Raw genomic sequence first — 19,769 nt, forward strand, 5'->3', positions numbered from 1 at the left:
AAAGAGACAGGACTCAGGAGAGCTAGGTTCAATTTTTACCTCTGCCAGAGGCTTCCTACGTGACCTTGGTTACATCACTTAATCTCTTTGTGCCTCAGTTCCCTCTTTATAAAGTGGGGATTATACCTCTTCCTTTCTTCCACCCTTTCTTCTGTCTTCGCAGTTGGACTCATAACCTTTTTCGGACTGTTCCTTACTGGGTGTTTGTACAGTGCTAGCATGATGGGATCTTAATCATGGCTGGCGCCTTTAGGCACTGTGGGAATTATTTGTATAATATTAGTATTTATTATTTATTATTATTATTAATAATCTGGCAATGTATTGTGTGAGAATCCAGAGAATCATAAAAACAGAAGGAAAATCTAAACAAATCCCCTTTCTCACCTTATTACAATGGTAAGCCAAATTGGTTTTTCCTTAACAGAAACACATCATTCAAAACTTTCCACAGCCATGTGAACCGTCTGTCCACTAAGAATAAGATGTTTATATTTATAAAACTACTACCCCTTAGGGAGCAGAACTGCCAATCTCTGTTCCAGAGGGGTTTGGAATAGTGGGCCGGGGAGCTGCAATGTAGATCAGGACTGAGACGCACTGGTAGCTGCGTGGGAGCTGAGGGCTGGTTCTGCAAGTTGGGATTGACATGCATTAGCAGAGCCGTGTGGAGCCCCGGATTGGAATGTCAAGGGGTTCTGCAGGTCAGGACTGTGGTGTACCAGCAGAGCTGTGTGGATGCTGCACCTGTCTCCGCTATGCCTCTTTCTAAATTCGATCACTTCAAAGCTGTAGAAGCCAGGCAGCACAATAACAATACAGGAATGGAGTCTGAGAGAGAGGCCAGGGCAGAGGGACAAGCAGCCAGTCAGGTACAGTAATAGATTGCTGGATAAACACTCTGATAGAATGATTATTACTGAAAGAGCTGTTCTTTTGCTGCCCCTCTGCCTGTGCCACATCAAATGCAACCATAGCCCTCAATCCATAGACTCCACTGAGATGCGGAGTCCCTTCTTGTTACATCACAGTCATCGAATTAAAGTACCTGACTGAAGGAGGCCCAATAGAGGTGGATCCCTATCATCAGGAACAGATAACAGACAGATTTGCAGGCAAATGGATTGAAACAGAAGAGTTCAGAGAAGGCAAACTGAGCAGAAGCCAGGGTGGAATGGAGGAATGCTATTAGGGAGGGATGGCCCTTGCAAATCTATTGGGTAGTGGATGCATGCTAGAGAGATGATTATTGCCAAATGGAGCTTTATTTCCCTGAAAGAAGGTAGCTTTCCATTTACTTATTTCATTTATTGCCTGTACTTCATGAGGGTGAATCTGTCTGTGGCACCTAAGTGAAAGTACATGGGAGAAACAGACTGACCTGACCGACCTTGGGCAAATCAATCCTTTTCCCTATGCTTCCATTTCCCTATCTGTAAAATGGAGCTAATGAGACCTGCTTCCTTTGTACAGTGCTTTGAGATCTATGGATGAAAAATACTGTGTAAGAGTACTGTGTTATTAATAGACAAGGCAAAACATTGAAGAAAAAACCCTATAGGAGGGAAACTGACAGCACTTCAGTGATAAACATGCGGTTCAAAGCATAGAAGCTGAATTACCTTCTCTCTCTCTCCCCTCCCGCCCAATAATTCCTTTTCAAAGTGTAATCTCACACAGCACCAAAGTATCAAGGTTCCTTTCATTTCCTCTGAGTTTTCATTAGCTTGGCAGGATCACTTTTCTAACACATTGACAAAACTGAGTGCCGACTTACAATGAAATTCCTCTGGGGCTGCAGGAGAGACCTACCCACGGAAACAAAAAGGGGGTTGATTGAGGATTAGTTGGCCAGCTACCAAAGGAAGTGAGATGGCTTTGCTGCTTGTTACAGAGCCAGGTTGATGACTGCTTGTCTGCTCAGAGTTTGTTATGCTTAGGAATATTGTAACACAGGCTGTTCGGGCTTTCAGAAAATGGGTGGTAAGGAAATTTCTCTGGGCAGAAAGTTGGCAGAACATGGGGAGAGACGAGGTTTATGGGTAGTTACACTTCTTTGTCGGAATGCTTCCTGTCTGTCTAGCCCTTGCCCAACACTGGATGATCAGCATGCTAATATTCCAGAGCTCTTTTGTCCTCAGTCAGGTTCCAATATGGCCCTGTTGCCATAGTGTTTGAGCACCTCACCATTTCAAAGCATTTATCCTCCCGATACCCCTGTGAGGCTGGGAAATGCTATACATCTCATTTGACAGAGGGGGAACTGAGGCACAGAGAGGCTAAAGGACTTGCCCAAGGTCACACAGGAGGCCTGTGTCAGAGCAAGGACTTGAACCCAGGACTCCCAAATTTGAGGGTAGTGCCTTGAACACTGGCCCTCTCTCCTTTCCTTCCACTAAATAAAAGCCTCACAGTTTCTTGTATGGCTGAAAATTGTTTTGAAAAATCAAGGCAACATCTCCTGTACCCCATGGAGAAGGGACCTCTCTCCTGTGCTGAGTCAGGACCACATAAACCTAGACCATCCCTGACAGGTGTTTGTCCAACCTGTTCTTAGAAACCAGTGATGCAGATTCTGCAACCTCCCTTGGAAGCCTATTCCAGAGCTTAACTACCCTGAGAGTTAGAAAGCTTTCTCTAATATCTAACCTAAATCCCCTTTGCTGCAGATTAAGCCCATTACTCCTTGTCCTACCTTCAGTGAACATGAAGAACAATTGATCACATAACTTCAGCTGATCATATATTATCTTCATGCAGAATGCCCAATGGATTTCAGTGTTGTACATATACAGCTCTAGCTAATGATCTGTATTCACACCATCTTCTGCAACGAGCCCCTTGGCTCTCACCTGCAAGCAGGGTCAGGACTGATTGGTCTTGGTATGGGAGAGCAAGGGAATTCCAAGTGCACGTGGTCATGGAAATTGCCCACGTTGCCATGGGAAGCAGTGTTGATTGTTGAATAGGTGACGCTTACTCTTAAGTCAATACTGAACCAACGTCCCAGATGGCTAAAACGGAGGCACAGAATGCCTGGCCCAAGACCAAACAGTGATTCAATGGCAGAAAGGTTTTCTGAACTATCCCATATAGAATTGAATTGAGTTATACTCTTACTATAGACAACTTCAGTTGCTCAATGAAACTTGTAATCATTTTCTATGAAACCCTACAGATTTTTGGAGTAATTTCTATAGAGCTTTCTACAGCATCTCATACCCACTAAATTAGATAGGCCTGTTTCACCAGAACTGCTTCAGAAAATTTTACACCAATAATGGCCTCTGCCTAATTAGACTAGGGGCCAAATCCGCAGCTGATGTAAACAGCTGCAGCTCCATCAGCTTTAACGGAGTCAAGCCCATTCACACCAGCAGAGAATCTGACCATTGTCCTTCTATGAGACAGAACAAATTGACATCTGATTTTGATTGCTAGGGGTTAAAAATTCTGTTTTTACTGATAGCTTTTTGAAAAATGGAATAAACTAAAAAAAATAAAATCTGTTATTTTATTTCTATTTATGCCAGCTTTGTGGAGAGTAGGAGGGGGCTGTGAATGCATTTTTCCAGCAGGAATTAAAGCATGAAAAATCATATGTAAAATACAAACTTGTGGGTGTATTACAAATATACTGAGGTTACTCTAATAAAAATACAGTGAAAGGAGCTAACATTTTAATGAAAAACAAAATAATTGTATTTTTTACAAAAGATAGAGACTGGGAAATGCTTTCTGAGCTGTTCTAATGACCCTGCAAGCAGCCTGTGAATTAACAGAGCGAGTGCTGTTTTATATAAAATAATGACCGGAGAGCATGTTGTTACCATAATATAAAGACCAGGGAGTGTATATTGCCTGGTATAATGACTGGCTCAGTGGGAGTGTAAATATTGCAAGGGGTGGATGGGGGAATGTAATTAATACAAAATAGCTAAGTGGAGAGTGTGAATAAAACATTGTATGATGAGGGATGTATGCATAAGCTGATGTTCAGAAATCCTTAACTGACTCTCTAATATTCAGTTCATGATTGGCTCCCCATAAACCAAACCTGAAAATAAGCCTATTTGATCCAGCGTTATTCCAAGGAAGTGGCTCTCCCCAGGGATGGGCTCTCCCTGGAGCAGCTCCGCTTCCCATATACTTGTCCCACTATCTACATCTGGGAATGCCTGTTGCCCTTCTGATGTCTTTGGGGGCTGCTTTGGCAGTGCCAATGCCCCATCTCCCAGCTCATCATGAGTTACTGACCATCATCCTGTTACTGGCAGTTCATGTTCTCTGGATGCCCCAAGAGAGAACCGGGTTAAGGAGTTCCCCTACCCAGGCTATGGGGAAAACCCAGGCCAAAGGGCACAAATACTTCTGCTGTTGAGCACATATATTATTCAATTCTCCCATCCCCAATAGTAATCGAGAGTCATTATATAATCCTGCACCTGCTTGGAAAACGGACAATAATATGACCGCTGCTTAGTACTTCTACAGCACCTTCCTTCTGAGGACTTCAGAGATGAATTGGCTAAACATTGCCTCCACCCCTCCCCCCAGTGAGATAGGATGGTACTGTTATCCCCGTTTCACAGAGGGGGAAACCGAGGCACAGACAGTTGAAGTGACCTGTCCAAGGTTACATAGCTGGTTAAGTGTCAAGGTGCAGATGGGACCCAGGTTTCACTGCAAATATCTAGGCAGCTCTTTAGACCAACAGGAAGGGGCTGTCTCTAACGTTAAAAGGTTCAGAGATTTGGCTTGGATCAGCACTTGAATCCTGCCTCCTTCTCTGGACTCTTCAAAGCTACTGGGGCTGTGCAACTGGGCTGGAAGACTTCTGAGACTGGGATCACTGATGGAATTCAGGGTGAGGGGGGGGAGGATTGAGCCCCAGAAGTTAGACAGCCTGCCCCGCTTCTAGACACGCTTATCTGAATGCCACAAAACTTACTTGGATCCTCCCTAGCTGTCTGGACGGGCCAATTCATGGTGGAGAGCTAGTGCCAAGATCCAATTTCACTTCTCCCCACCCTCAAGCTTATTCTGCTACAGTCCTAGCACAAAATAATTTCCTTATCTAGGGCGCAGGCTCTGCTTGCTAGCAGGATTTCAGAGCTGGGAAGCCAGATTGTCAGCTCTTTAGGGGAAGGACCATCCTTTTGTTCTGTGTATGTACAGCACCTAGCACAATGGGGTCCTGATTTATAACCAGGGCTCCTAGGAGCTTCAGTAATACAAATATTGAATAATAATACTAATTAACCAACCCAGTAAAGGCCAGCTCAGACCCTGGCCCCTGACGTCTCACCCTGGGTGAACCCCAAACAAATCAAGCTGGCTCTGACTGCTGATCACTCAGTCCTGTGATTAGCCCTAAGACATGATTCTGCTGGGAACCGGCTCAGAAGTGTTAGAGCTTTGCCGGTTCCCAGGCGGCTCATGACACTCAGTTCACCAAGGAGTGAAAAATAGATGGAATAAAAGTTAGGACCTTAGGTCAGTCCAGCATGCTGGAAAACAGCCAAGCCGGAGGAGTCAGAGTGCCCTGGGCAATCACCTCAGACAGCCGACAAACAGGCCACCCTGATATGTCACATACGTCCACATAGTCACATACGTCCACAGAACCAACTGGGATTCCCCAGGCACTAAACAGCCTCATGCACTTTAACAAACAAAAACAACAAAGCAGAGGCTAAACTCCAGCTGCTCTTTGAACCCCAAATGAAACAGTAAATGCCCTAAATTTACAGTTTAACCTTTAATCCCAGGTGCAAACTCAGAGTCGCTCCATTGGCTCCAGGGCTGGGCAGTTCCTCTCTCTCTGGTCCTTATACAATACCTCACAATTTACCCTCACAACACCCTTGTCAAAGCTGACAATGGCGTGTCCAAGATCAGAATCCGGCTCCCATCTTCCCCAATAGTCCCCTGGCAGTGAGACAGCACCTATTTACCTGTTGTCTCCCTCATGCGGCTGGGTAGAGCATCCTTGTGCTTAGCTGACCTAGGAACCGGTCCCCTGAAGTCCTCCTGCCTTCTGGGCAGCAGCCAGAGAAGAGAGAGAGAGAGAGATGGGAAGCAAACAAACAATAGGGTAACTTACTTGCTAACAATGGCGCTGCATCAGTCTTGCTCCTTCATGCTTTTGGGGGACCCGGTGGAGACAGAACTGGGAGGAAGGTAAAAACAGTCGCTGGAAGGGCGTTCGGTCCATGCCATCACCAGAGCATTAGGGTCTTCTTATCCCAGGCTCTTCCCTCCCTACCGCCTCCTTCCTGGCATTACAGAACATGTATGTTGTGCTGTGGATTTAAGTGCACACGTCCTCTGCCCCTAGCCATCCCAGGCCTTTGCTGGCTCTGACAGAGGTGCCATGGTTCCCCAGACCACGGTGCTACTTTTGCCCGTTAAATCTCCCTCCCTTGCCTGCTCCCTCTCTCTGGCTGTGTGTAGTACAAATGAATTCTCTGAGTAATAAAGCTACTTAAAGGGCCGGGGAAGGGAGGAGGGAGAGGAGCTGTGCACATGTGATCAGGAGCATCATCTGTTCTGAATGAACAGGAAAGGGAAAGGTGGCTGAGAGTGAAAGCAGCGAGGGGAGGGAGGGGTTTGGGCCACGTCTTTGCACAGAATAGGCCAGTCTGGGGAGGGGCTGGGGGAAATAAGAGGCTCCTTCATTTCCTTGGCAAAATGCAAAGGATATTGTGCTCCCCTATCAACTGCATGGTCTTTGCTCTCCCTGCTAATTCTGTGCGTGTCTGCGACCCAATGCATATGTATCACTCCTCTCTGTCTGCAAGGTTCTGAGCTCCCCCGTTTCCTGTGCCCTCCTCTGTTGTGATTTTTCTTTTTTTTAAATCATGCAAACAAAGGCAGATCTTAAAAGTGAAGGGCAGGGGAAATGCAGTAGCTGGAGCGCTGCACAGCTATCAGAGAACTCGTGTGTGTTGATCAGCACTGTGAAAAGCATAGTGGGTTTCTCTTCTGGGATGGATCAAGGAGCGCAAAGGGGAAGGAGGCAGAGGGAGAGAGTGATTTCTCTGGAGCTTGTCTTTTGCATGTCAACTATCAGATTATTGCACAAGGAGTCGCCCTGCAGCGGGGGTTCCCTCTGGCCAGCTGGATCAAGAGGCACGTTCCCCATGCTCCCCCTGGCCTGCTTGCTTCCTTGGCTTTGATTTGTATAGCCTTCATTTGAGAATATCATGAGCAGTCCCACTAAGTTTAATAGGAGATTTTATCTTCTGGCAAGCAAATGTCAGGCTCGTTGCAGGTGTCCGACTGAGGCCTGGAGACTGAAGGGTAGCCACAGAACAAGTCATGCCAGCACAAGCTTCCCCATTGTGCTCCTCAGTCCTGGCCCCAGAGCCCCACTTCATTTTTTTAGTCCTGGGCTCACATGCTTCTCTCTAAATGCATCTCCTGCCTGAGCTTCTGCACTCACTGTTATTCCAGTCATTCTATCCCCACATAGCCCTGCAGCATCCCTTGTGCTGCTTTCGCACCGAACTTGCAAACTCCCCTGAGCAAAACCAGGAATTTTCTCCTGTGGAAAGTCAGATCATGTCACCACATTTGCAGCAATGAATAAAAGTTGCGCTGCTCCCTTCCGCCCCATGCCCAACTTCCCTTTTTTTCCCCTGCAGAATTGTTGAGGCAGGATGGAAAAGCATTTTGCTCTGTTTGCAAACCTCCCAAACCTTGGCCATTGTTTGTTGGTTTTGCCAGCAGTGAGAATTTTGTGTGGGCGTGTGCTACTGCTGCTTGCCAGAGCTTAGCTGCCGGGCAACTGGCTCTCAGTCTCCCAGTCCACGTCGACACATTTCCCTTGTGCTGTTTAACTCCTCTTTGTTGCTGCCAAACGTCAGCAGGCACCAGAAAAAAGCGCTCCCTCATCCAAAGTGTAAATGTCACGTGCAGTAATCCCAGGTTCAATGGCATCATAAGGAAAAATGTGGGCCTAGACGGTCTTGACGTGAAGAACATGCGCAGGAGATATTACCTCTGGAAGAAAATCCTGATCTCTTGTTTTCTAGCAGGTGAGACTCGCAGGGACTAAGGGCCAAATTCACATGTGAGTATAAGTCAATCTACAGGGAGTTCAGGATGGAGCAAAATAGACTTTCCCTGACACTCAGATGCAGTAGGCCAACTTGAGACATGTGCTGAGTTGTAAGCTACACATTAGTAAGTGGGTGTGAGTCTAAGGGAGTTGCATAGGAGTCTGAGCTGGCTAAAGGCCCAGGGAACGCATAAGATGGTGCAAGGTAAGAATCGCCATCTTACTTTCAGTTACACCTTCTTATATCTTGTATGTAAGTTATACCAGTTGAAACTCCCTTACACATTGGTAACAGCTAGTAAGTGGTCTAAGAGAAACAAACAGTGGAAGGGCAGGTGCATTTATTTATAAATCAATCCTGAATTTGGCCCCGGTCAGATATTCTCCAACAAATGTTTTTCCTTTGGAAAATGCCAATTTATTAAAAGCAGAACATTTTGCAGAAGTATGTTGATTTTAACAACATTTCATTTAGGAAAAATCCCGGAATGGAATGTTCCCATTTTCTGTTTTGAAACAACCTTTGGTTTCAGTTGCTTAAAATTTTGTATTTTATATAAAACAACATAAAAAGTCAACGTTGAAATGAAACATTTCAGTTTTACCAAAATGAACAGTTTGATTGATTCAAAATGATTCCCCCCCAGAATTTCAGTTTGTGGGAAATTTCAATATTTGTTTGTGTTGTTTCAGACCAATTTTTGTGTGGAAGTTTTGGAATTTCTTGCAAAATGGAAAATCTTGCTGTAGTGTGCAATGCATAAACCCCTTCTTATTCAACCCACAGTCAGCCTGGAATAGTATCAGTTTTGAAACTTCAAGAAGTGTTGGCCACACTAATTAATAGGAAATACTCGCAGCTTTAAATAAAGCTCAGTAAAACGTGGATCAGCGGTAAACTCACTTTGTTTCCAGCTTTGTTACCAATGTTTTAGGACCAGTAAAAGTGAAAGAATGTTACATTTTGCATTTCACACCACTTAGACAATGAGACTAGTCAGTTGCACCTCTTGGTTTTCATGCACTAGGCCAGTGTTGTGATGTCTGGGATCCAAACACTGCAGAGGACTCTTTAAATCCATGCACTACCAATAGCAAAGCTGTTTCCAGAGAGGTCTGAAAAGCACTGTTAATGAAAATTCTCTGGTTATTATTAGGCTAGAAGTTAGAACTCCCACCTATTAGAAAACAAGAGATCGGCTGTCCCTTCTGAGATTTAACATCTGCTGGGCATGTTCTTCACAGCAAAACCTTCTTTTACCATCTAGGTCCATGTCTTTCCTTATGATGCCATCAAAAATGGGATGCATGAAGGTTATTAGCTTACAGAAACCTTTGTTTGGTGCCTAAATTATCTGATTACTGCATTTAGAGTCAAACTTAGCCTATTGGAAAAAATGCTGAGCAACGATACCTAATTTGACATGTTTGGGAGACATCAAAAACTGGATTAAAAGAAGTGGGCCCAGGTATTTGAGAAGCAACTGGGAAATGATTCCTGGGGAGACCTAACCACACCGTTCAGTTTAGGAGAGGCTTTGGTTTAAAGCAAATGGAGCGGATACTTTGGGGCATTCACCTCTGTAAACATCGGCCTCCTTTGATGGCATCTGCCTTCAGATTATTAACATAGTCCACAGCTTCTGGATATATAAAGTGCCACAGGTGTGAAATATCTTTTTCTCATCTACAGCTAGCACGGGGACACTGCCCCCTCCTGTCTGATTCAGACTGCTGCCTGGAGGTGGCAAGTGTGTGAATCACCATGGCTCGTCGCCGAAATATTCTGTAGAGGCTGCCCACTTTTATTACAATTAGTGTAGAACACAGTAACCCATCCACACAGCAACATAGGCCATGGAGAACCCATCTGCCCAGCGCTCCACTCTCTGCACTGACTTACCATTCAATACATAGCTGAATTCAAGGTATCAACCGTTACCTTCAAAATCCCTCCATCAGACTGGTTCAAGTTCCAGTACCTGAGCATTGCCCTGCATGATCATAACCTCCCCACCCTCTCCATGGCAGCTACACTGATTTGGAACCATCAGCCCTGGGAGTAAGAAAGCCACGGGTGCAGAAGACAGAGCTTTCCCACCAACAGGCCTGGAGTAGAGCAACCCCGCCCCCCTCCAACCCACATACCAGTAAGAATGCAAGTGTTGTATAGGCAGGGATCAATGCTCATTAAAGACAACCTTTGCACATTCCTTGCATTAACACTGAATAGTTTGCATTATGCATGTGTGACCATTGACTTTTGATGATAGAGGCCAGCCCACCCTGGCTAGATATGCTGCAGAAAGAGGCAGCTCCTCTGCAGGTAGGTGGAATGTCACAGACAGCGTATCAAAGGAGTGGGACCCTCCTGAAGTCTTGATACAGGTGAAGCAAGATCTCACACCAGAAATCTCACAGACTGGATATGCATGTATCCAGCTGACCCCACATTCATAATCCGATGAGATTTTATGTAAAATAAAATCACTTACCTTTGCAGTGCCTCCCCTTTTTTTCTGTGGCAGGAGTTGTTTATGTCCTCGGAGAGCAAGTTCCTAGTGGGGATGGAGTGTTGGCTCTGCCTCTTTTGGGACCAGGACATGGCTCCAGATGCTGTTTCCAGCACAGCACTGAGGATGGTGTCACCTTCACACAGGCATCGGCTCTCCTTCTTTCTAAAAAACCTTTCAATAAAATTTGAAATGACTTTTCGTGCTAGGGAAAGCTGCCAGACTGACTGCTGTGGAGCGCGGGGTCCTTTATATCCACAGAGCCAACAGAGCATGTGCAGCATGAAGATGTGCTTGCAACATGACATCCCCCATCAACACGCCTCAACTCTGAACCGAAGGGACCCCCTTTAAGGGTGAGAGTGGGCTGCAGGCTTGATGGCCCATTCAGTCCTCGGGTTCTCTGCTGAAAATGCCGACCACCGGACCAATGATAGAGCTCTTTCTGGGACGTGGGCCCCTTCCCACCTACAGCTGGACTCCGACCGACTGGCCAGCCTAATTCACACTGTTTTGCATGAGCGATGTGTGACTGCTTTCCAGACAGTTAAAATAAAGATCTTCCATCTTTCGAGCTGGTTCCCACCTTTTCCCTGTCCAGAGACTGAAGCTCTAGTGATTAACAGGTAGCGCCATCTGCTGGTGCTATGTGGTGTTGACACTCATCTTTGCCCACAAACAGTGATGGTGTGGATTGGGTGGGGGGCGGCGGGGGGGACGGGACATAGGAGTTAAAATGAATGAGAGCATGAACTAGCACAGCTCCCGCTCTTATCCCTGGCTCGGGGAAGTCACACTGGCCCACAATTCCACCCACCCCATTGCTTTGTACAGTCAGAGTTAAGTGTCCTGTTTCAATCCACATTAATGGCCTTTCAGAGTCTATTTCTCTACTTTAACCACTGGATGTGGGAGCATGCGCACAAAGTTTGGACTCTTTGGGCTTGATTCTCTGCTCACTTACATTGGTGTAAACTCAGGGAGTTTTCCACTGCTTTCAATGGAGTCACTCCCAATTTACACCAGCAAGAGACCAGAATCTGACCCATTCTCTGGATATTTTGGCTGCCTGAGGCCACATGCTATTAAGTAAGTGATAGCAATGGGGTTGTGCCAAATATTGAATCGATCTCATCTCTCAGCTTTACTAGGTGTGCACCCCAATGCCAATATGTGTGTGTTTCATTTTGTAAAGGCCTCAGGGAGCCATTCATGGGGCTGAAATTGTGGGAGATCACCCCAGCATCAGTTAGATCAGTCTAGGGGCTGTGCACCACACATCTGCTGTGAATTGCAGCAGCAGAACACTCTTCTTCCCTATCTCCTCTCCTTCTGCTGTATGGCGACAGCAACTAGCTCTGCCCAGAGAATTCTCAGCTGGGCAGTTGTGGCCAGATTCCAGCTTCTCTTGCATGTACCTGAATTTCAGTGCAATTTCTCAACTGAGTGTCTCAGCACAATATATTCCTGGGAGCCTCCAAGAACCAGGACAATTGTTTAACTGACACATTCCTGTTCCTAAAAGAAGTCTATATCCATTAAACAGCTACACTTCTACTGTATAGATGCTATTTTAGGTGCAGGGCCTATGACAGTTTCTTGGAAAAACCCAGTTACACCAGGTGGCATGCGAGCTTCCTGCCTTCCACAGCATCAGCAACCACTGGGAACATTCCCAGCAGTTTTTCAAGCAACTTGGGACTTAAGGGAACCATTTCAAGAATTTATTTCCAGGCCATGCAGCAAAATCTAACATTTATAAATGCATGAAAGAATCCTCTGCCCCAGCAGCAGCACATAAATGACTGTAAAGAAGAAATAAAATACACAATAGAAATACATTAATATTTCAAAACTACCAGAGACTGATGAATGTTTCCATCTAAGTCATTCATACATAGTTCAAATAAATAACAGTCAAAAGGAAATTGATGGGGGGGGGGAGGGAGGAGACAGGACACCATGTTTCCCTCACCAATGAGGCAGTGGTGCCCACTGAATATATGTTGATTGTGGGTGAATTTCACCCAGCACAAAGATTAAGCACTACTGAAGTCCCTGGTTTTAAGGCCAGAAGGCACCAATAGATCATCTAATGTGATCTTCTGTGTAATACAGGACAGAGAATTTCATCCAGTTATTCCTAATAGCCCTATAACTTATGTTTGACTAAAGCATATTTTCCCCAAAAGGCACCAGGTGCCTAACATGAGGGTTCAAGTGGTATATAGACCTTAGGATGGTCCTCTGCACACAGGTGAATTTCACCTTAAAAGAATAACAGTACTTACCAGCATACAAGCATTAATTTTTGCAACACTTGTGAAGTAGTGGTATAACTACAATCTACACCCACTCAATTTTGATTAATACTGTAGTATTTATGCTAGGTGCTCTACATTTAGCCTTCCCTTTCTGCAGATGGGGAAATAGAGTCACACAGACTAAGTGATGTGACCAGGGCTAAAGAGGAAAGACCATTGCAGGGTTGGGATTGGGACTCAGAAGTGCTGGCTGATAGGTCTGTGTGTTGAATGCTATGTCGTGCTGCTCTCTGGAGTCCCAGAGACAGAGTGTGAGTGGAAGAGGTAGAGGACACCATATGGGATAGATCAGTCTCTGTGACTTCTACCCTATGCACAAGCCAATGCACCCACCCACATTTTTATGGGATTTATGTGGTGCATACACCTTGCACTGGCATAGGGCGAATTTCTGCCTCCGTGACAGCCACTAGTACAACTGGAAAAGAGGAATGCTACCAGGGAACAAAATGCAATGTATTCCCATAGTGAAGTTCTTTTACTACAGGAACTGGTGATCCCCTAGGGCACCTGAGGTAGGTAGGTAGGTAGGTGGGTGGGTGTCTCTTTCTCTCTCTCTCTCCCCCCTCCCCCCCAAGTTGACAGGAGCTGTGAATGCACTTCAGGAAAAGATTGGTTCCTAAGCCAGTTCTTTATAGATAGGAGGCTACCAGATGCAACAGACATTAACATTACCATGTTCCTGACCTTTGGCACATGACGGCCTCTGCTATGACACAGAAACTGTTGCTTGTGAGTGGAACTTATCCATCTCCTAATACATCTCTGGAGATAGGACAGCAGACCATTCAAATGTTAGCTTGGATCCTTGAATCACTGGGCAGGCTGATGCTAGCTGTCAAGAGCTACAGGATAGGTTTTGTTCTGCAACCATGGTTCAGTCTCCTATTAACCAGCAGCAGTATAGTTCAGATCCCTCCCCCCCATACAAAAAAAATATCACACCACATCCCTACGACATCCTATAGTGAAAAAGCATCTGAAATATCAGACCAGCTGCACGTGAAAGACTAGGGAGGACATTAAGCACATTCATTTACAAAATTAGAAGCACCAGCTGACTTCTAACAGGGGCTCCCATCTCCTAAAGGGTAAGAAAGAAGGAACTCCACAAAGTCTCAGACCCCACAAAGATCTGGGAACTGACTGTCCTAACTGTAGGATGGTAGACTGAACAGAGCATGGGACTCCAAAGGACAGGCAGCTGGAACTACTGATCCAAGAACCTCAAGAGGTAGGAAATAGGGTTTGCTCAGTTCCCAAAAGGTTAGGATGGCTGGAATAATTTCTAAGGTACCCATCACTGGGCATTCTCATCTCAATATAATCGAGTACCAGAGCAGCCTCAAATGAAGCACAACTCTCTTCTCTCCAAACCTCTCAGGTTAGCAGATTCTCATCTGAGATTTTGGTTATGTTACTGCTTGTGGGTGGGTTATTGATAACTGGAGAATAGACTTTTCCAGCACAGTCATGTCTGGTTCTGGCTAGAGGCAGATGTTTCTGAAACTGTAAGTAACAATGAAAGGAAAGCAAACAGTTTAGAAACATAGAAAAAGCTCAGCTCCAGAAATGAGCAGGCATTTAAAGAGTAGGAGGCAGTTACTCTCCTACTCCTGAAATCAGTGTTCCCATCCCTGGCAAAAAACCTAGGTCAACCTCTTTAGCGCTCAGCAGTGAACACACTACATCAAGGAGACTGCTCATCTTTATCAGGAGAGCAGAGCATTCTATAGAGAAGCCGAACCATAGACCATAAGACCCTGTAACATGGGCAGCCAGCTCCTGAGCCCCCTCTCATGGCCAGACATCACTCTACAGCACCCCCACCCCCATTTCCTCCCCTTTCAGGGCTCCTTTAAGATCTCAAACTTCAAAGGTAACTCAAACCACCCCCACAAGGGGACCCATTTATTTACATCTCAGGTTCATACTGTCCCTCCAGACTCCAACCCTAGTTCAGTCTCTATCTCCCCACCAGTGATCCAAAATAACACAATCTTTCAAACATAGAATACAAACTCCCACAGCCTTCAACCCAGTTTCTTCTTGGCACAGCCCCACCTCCCTGAGAGACCGTCTTTCTGCTTCCTAGGATTTCCTTCACCAGAATTTGTTCTTCTCCACAGGTCTTTCCAGTCTCTCTCTGTTTGGATAGGTTCTCTCCCCTGGTTTTCCTACCCGGAGAGCATTCTTCACTGTGTCCTGCTTCTTGGCTTTTCCTCAGCTAATTCCAACACCTTCTTGTTCCCTGCAGCACCTACCAACATTACCAACCCTCCCTCCTCCTGGGGCTTTCTGCTTTTTCTATATTGGAATCATTTTGTAATCAGGGTTGGCTTAGCCTCAGGCTCTCCAGTCCATGGGGCAAGCCGCCCTGTTCCAAATCCAGTGCCATCCTGAAGAAATCAGGTGTAGCTGCTCTAGAATTTGATATGGCTGCATCCACATTCCCAGGTGAGCAGCTAAGCCATCTTTTGTACAACCACAGCAGTGTAAAGTAAACAGATGGGAACCCAGAATTGGGACCACTTCCTTTATATTCTAGCACAAGACACTCAGTAGAGCTGGTCAGGGATTTTCCATCAAAACGACTTATGAAAGGAAAATGTTTCAATTTGACCTTAATTGAAACATTTTGGGTTGTTGAACTGAAGCAAAACAAAATGTTTTTGACATTGAATTGCATCTGCCTAAGGTGTCACAGTGCCTCCTGGGAGACGTAGTTCAGGGGCCTCATTCCCCCATATGGGCCGGGCTCATCAGTCTGATCTTTTATAGCAGTCAGAATGAAAATGAAACAAGATCAACTTGTATCGGCCAACACCCGCACAAAACACAACCGAGATGCAGGTTCTGCTCTCCATTTTGAGTCCAGTCTAGGCAGAGGTTTCTTTTGATTGTGTCACCCTGAGACATTAGGGTGGAGTTCAGCTGAGCTCGCCTGGCCAGGGATGTTCAGCTGACATAAGCTCGGGACAGTTCCTGCCATGCTGGCCAGGAAGAAGCGATTCTTGACTGAGAAGCCCAGCAGAAGATGAGCTCAGTGGAGGAGGTATCTGACTTTGCTTGATCACTGAGACCTGGGTCATTCAGCTCTCTGTGCTGACTCAGTTTTCTTTTGCTGGATATTAGGATCTGAATAACTTTAAAGGGGCTGAGGAGGGGAAGCATCTGTGCTTTCTGCCTTTGACCTCAGATGGAGACAGCCGGTTTGGGTTAAGGCAATCTGGCAGCCCAGGCACAATGCAGCTTGGACTCTCCATGGCTCCACCCTGTTCCCCCACCTGGATTGGCATGGATCCACACTTTCCTCCCACAGCAGTGTGAGAATCTCTTTTTCCTCCCTAGGACCAGCTGCAGGGGTCTCTTCTCCCTGCTGGAGAGACAGGTGTTGCAGCATAGAAAATCCCAGGGTTAACCTCAGCAGCTAGAATGTATCTGCTTGGAAACATAGGCCAGGCCTTGTATGCTCCTCTCTTGCCCCACAGAGTCCATTGCTGGGATGGTGACTGCTAGGGCCCCCCAGAGCAGTGAGATTTGGAGTTAACACCCCACTGAGCTGCATGGGGCAGTTCACACCTCTAAGAGCTATTGTTTCAGGCGGTCTTCACACTCTGGCAAATAGCCCTGCTTCGGATCATACTTTCAAGCTTTTCTTTGCACCCACATGAGTGAAACTCACTTCTGAAATCCTGCCCTCATCACATGACACCAAGACCTGGGCCGCTAATCACAGGTCTCTAGTGCCTATACCTTGATTTGGCCCTTGGAGATGGTAATCCATTCTAAAGATAAATTTAATACAGACACCTTCTATATGGAAAGAAAGGCATCCAAAACTCATCTGCTGGAAGGATAAGTGGGCTGATAAAGGCATAATGGAGGGAATTGGAGGGCAATGAAATATTAGGAATTTTCATGGCTCCAACATAATTTAGCCTTTATTAAAAGGAGAAAAAATACTATGATATTCTGTAGAAGTATTTCTAATGCACAAAAGTAAAATCAACTCTAAACTTAATCTAACTATATATAACGCTCCCATTCATGCTGGCATATAGATGCAAATAATCATTGTAAGATGTATTATTTATTAATTGTAGCATATTCATATTGCTCTAAGCAGATAAAGGGTGTGTGTGGCAAACAGGCACAGAGACATGAAATGATTTGCCCAAGGTCACACAGCAGATCAGTGGCAGAGACAGGAATACAATTTAGGTTTCCTGATGTGTAGGCCAGTAGGAACAGCCTACAACAGCCTCTGATCACTGCTGTAGGAATATGTAGCACTTTAATAAGAAGAGTCTTCCCTCCCTCCAACTAAAATTCACAGTCTGCTGAAGCCAGGACTTCAAAATGTCAAATGATGCAATATAGTGTGAATTCTGATAAAAATGTGCTTTGCTGCACAGATCTGTGAACCTTGCTGTGTCTTCATTGCTGTCTACCTTGGCCAGGATCCAGGTCTGTTGATGATGCTAACATGCCTGGGTCCCTGCCTCCCAGCACATCTCTGCATCCCAGCACCTCTCTGCATCTTGTTCTTGGCATATTTGCATCTGCAGCGCCAGCTGAGCTTGTAACAGTCTCAGCAGAGGAAGACTCTGCAGCTTGAAAGCCTCTCCTCCCACACAGAGATATGTCATAGCTGCGCTCGGAATGTTTTCCCTCTGTTCAGTCTGCAGTGAGATGACATCTAATAACACTGGGAATATTCTCCCTATCCCTCATACAGAGTAATCCTGAAGGCAATTACAGACCTATCCAGCAATCCCCCAATATGAATTCATAAATGTAAAATTACAGTCATTGTCTGGCTCAGCAAGAAGGACAAAACGATCTGTGGGTTCCAGCCTTCCCATTTCTACCGCCTCCACATTCCCAATACTCTGGGAGCAAAGGGACTTTCCCCACCACTTTTTTCATTGCCTATCTGCACAGGATGGAATTAGTCATGCATTTGCTATGAGTCTGAACTGCCAATAGTGTATTGCTTGCGTAATACATTTGTAAAGTCACGCTTTGCATCTGCCTCTACTGGTACACAGAGGATGGCAGCCTCCTACTGCTACTGCCTGCTAAGGGAGTAACTCCTTTTTGCTCATATGGTAGAGTTCTGTGCTTTGGGACCAAAGATCTCAAGTTCTTTCAGTGTATCTAAGTGATTTATCTGGGTAGAGCTGAGTGAATAATTGATTTTGAATTCGACAGCTGAATCGAAAAATGTGGAAAAAAATCCATTTTGATTCAAACCCAAACAATTTTTTTTCATTGAATAAAAAAAAAAGTCTTTGAATCAGTTGAAATAGATTCATAGATTGTAGGGCTGGAAGGGACCTCGAGAGGTCATCGAGTCTAGTCCCCTGCCCTCATGGCAGGACCAAATATTGTCTAGACCATCTCTGATAGACATTTATCTAACCTACTCTTAAATATCTCCAGAGATGGAGATTCCACAACCTCCCTAGGCAGTTTATTCCAGTGTTTAACCACCCTAACAGTTAGGAACTTTTTCCTAATGTCCAACCTAAACCTCTCTTGCTGCAGTTTAAGCCCATTGCTTTTTGTTCTATCCTTAGAGGCTAAGATGAACAAGTTTTCTCTCTCCTCCTTATGACACCCTTTTAGATACCTGAAAACTGTTACCATGTCTCCTCTGTCTTCTCTTTTCCAAACCAAACAAACCCAGTTCTTTCAGCCTTCCTTCATAGGTCCTGTTCTCTAGACCTTTAATCATTTTTGTTGCTCTTCTCTGGACCCTTGCCAATTTCTCCACATCTTTCTTGAAATGCGGTGCCCACAACTGGACACAATATTCCAGTTGAAGCCTAACCAGTGCAGAGTAGAGCGGAAGAATGACTTCTCGTATCTTGCTCACAACACACTTGTTAATGCATCCCAGAATCATGTTTGCTTTTTTTGCAACAGCATCACACTGTTGACTCATATTTAGCTCATGGTCCACTATAACTCCTAGATCCCTTTCTGCTGTACGCCTTCATAGACAGTCTCTTCCCATTCTGTATGTGTGAAATTGACTGTTCCTTTCTAAGTGGAGCACTTTGCATTTGTCTTTATTAAACTTCACCTGTTTACCTCAGACCATTTCTCCAATTTTTCCAGATCATTTTGAATTATGACCCTATCCTCCAAAGCAGTTGCAATCCCTCCCAGTTTGGTATCATCTGCAAACTTAATAAGTGTGCTTTCTATGCCAATCTAAGTCGTTGATGAAGATATTAAACAGATCCGGTCCCAAAACAGATCCCTGCGGAACCCCACTTGCTATACCTTTCCAGCAGGATTGGGAACCATTAATAACTACTCGCTGAGTATGGTTATCCAGCCAGTTATGCACCCACCTTATAGTAGCCCCATCTAAGTTGTATTTGCCTAGTTTATTGATAAGAATATCATGTGAGACCGTATCAAATGCCTTACTAAAGTCTAGGTATACTACATCCACTGCTTCTCCCTTATCCACAAGACTTGTTATCTTATCAAAGAAAGATATCAGATTGGTTTGACAGGATTTGTTCTTTACAAATCCATGCTGACTATTCCTTATCACCTTACCACCTTCCAAGTGTTTGCAGATGATTTCCTTAATTACTCGCTCCATTGTCTTCCCTGGCATGGAAGTTAAACTAACTGGACTGTAGTTTCCTGGGCTGTTTTTATTTCCCTTTTTATAGATGGGCACTATATTTGCCCTTTTCCAGTCTTCTGGAATCTCTCCTGTCTCCAATGATTTTCCAAAAATAATAGCTAGAGGCTCAAATACGGCCTCTATTAGCTCCTTGAGTATTCTAGGATGCATTTCATCAGGCTTTGGTGACTTACAGGCATCTAACTTTTCTA

The 19,769-nt window shown here is 45.1% G+C and overlaps 1 protein-coding gene across 3 annotated transcripts in view; it reads right to left on the minus strand.

The window, feature by feature from the left end:
* Positions 1-19,769, minus strand: part of KCNJ5 (potassium inwardly rectifying channel subfamily J member 5) — an 86,050-nt gene that overhangs the window by 34,434 nt on the left and 31,847 nt on the right. Inside the window, exons 2-3 of one of the 3 annotated variants that reach the window (XM_039496890.1) lie at positions 10,561-10,752; positions 6,107-6,278 (exon numbers count right to left, since the gene is read on the minus strand). The gene's annotated coding sequence lies outside the window, so the exon portion shown is untranslated. Of the gene's footprint in view, positions 1-2,695; positions 2,764-6,106; positions 6,279-10,560; positions 10,753-19,769 lie in introns of those variants that run through there. The other 2 variants (XM_039496889.1, XM_039496891.1) reach the window with 2 other exon arrangements.

The sequence above is a fragment of the Mauremys reevesii genome, linkage group 12 (assembly GCF_016161935.1).
Source record: "Mauremys reevesii isolate NIE-2019 linkage group 12, ASM1616193v1, whole genome shotgun sequence".
NCBI lineage: Eukaryota > Metazoa > Chordata > Testudines > Geoemydidae > Mauremys > Mauremys reevesii.